We start from the raw sequence: 1,712 nt of genomic DNA on the forward strand, positions 1-1,712 counted from the left end.
ACAAAATAATGAAGACTGAATTTATGCGCTATATAAAAGGCAAGTCTTCAGGACCTTCATAAGCATTTTTTTTTTTTGGCATAAGCATTTTTTCGGTTTATAAATGTAACACACTGTAGAAATTTTGGAAACCTAGTATAGGTATAAAGAAGAAAATTATTATAACTCATAATCACATTGCTCAGATATTATTTTGTATAGTTCCAACTTTTTCCTTTTCTTACCTTTTTCCCACTTTTTCACTATGAACAATATCAAAGCATTATACAATCTTCGAAAAGATGATTTTTATTATCATTTTCTAAAAAGATCTTTTTAAAAAAAGTGAATTTGTTGTTTCCAAGGTAAATTGTTTTCTTTCAGGTATTTTCTTACGGACCCAATGTAAAAACCTTCCATTACCCTGGTCTCTCTTTTTCCCTTATGGGAAATCAAGTCTGGATTGATTTGATTCTGAATCAAATCTGAATCCTATTACTAAATCCTATTAATTTTTTCTTTCTACATCTGTTCCTAACGTCTTGGGTCAGGCCCCAGTTTCTTCAACCCTGAGTTATTGAAACACCTTTTGACTTTTTTTCTCTAGTCTCTTTTCTCTACAGTGCCATATTTTACATAACTCTTTGCATCATTACCCTGATCAAAAATAACAAATATCAACCACCTTTATATTCTATAGCAGAGATCCCAAACAGGAGCTCCAAAGCCCAATATAGTCTTCAAATCTGTTTATTACTCCACAGTGTTCTAAACATTATTTTTTAAATAGGTGGAATCCATTAATGGGCCATGAGCTTCACTGATCTGTGTTACCTACCTGGCTTCTTTGTATGGCAGAACAGATTTTGCATTTTATAACTCCAGGGGGCGCTGTGCACATAACATCTGGAGTTGAGCAGTGCCCAGCCTGTGCAATCAACACAAATCTACCTGGTGGCCCTACTGAAGGCTATGGACATCTGAGTTTTACAGTCTAGTCTGTAATATATCAGAAAGAAAACTGATAGCTTATCTAACCCTGCCCACCATAGTGACTAAGCAAGATCATCTTGTGCCATAGCCTGGAAAAAGCTGACATTCCTAAAAGATTTGCACTCTAAGATAAGCCATGAAAAACCAAAATATTTACAAAGCCTTGAATTCCAAGATAAACCATAAGCTATTTTTCATTCGAAAGACAGAGACTTTTTGTTTTTCTTTTGATCTAAACCAACCCTGAAGTTATCTAATCAGAACTGTTGAGTAACATATCAGTCTGAGCTATTTCCTGACCTTGTGATTTTTTTTATCCTTCATGTACTTACTTTTTTAAGTAACTTTTCTCCAAGTATAGTCAGTTCTCAAATTTGCCTCTTAGTTTTGCAGAATAAAGTGTAAAATACCTTAAATCCTGATTCCAAGTGCTTTACAACGTAGACCCTACGTCTTCCAAGTTTTCTCTTTTACATAAATACTACGCTTGAGACAAAATTCTCTCATTATCCCCAAATTCAAATGCATCTTCTGTTGCATTTCCACTCCCCCAATCTGTCTGCCTCTTTTCCTCTCCTCTGAATCTACTTCCCTTCCATTCTTCAAGGCCCAATCGTACCTCCTTCAGGAACGCGTTCTTCAGACACCTTCATTTTTATCCTTTTTTTCTCTGAAATCTTTATGCACTTATAGTCTACTTTTATCATGAATTTGATACTATTCAAATTCTACATTTATGC

Source organism: Otolemur garnettii, unplaced genomic scaffold (genome assembly GCF_000181295.1).
Source record: "Otolemur garnettii isolate 467f Iridium unplaced genomic scaffold, OtoGar3 scaffold00057, whole genome shotgun sequence".
NCBI classification, from domain to species: Eukaryota; Metazoa; Chordata; class Mammalia; order Primates; family Galagidae; genus Otolemur; species Otolemur garnettii.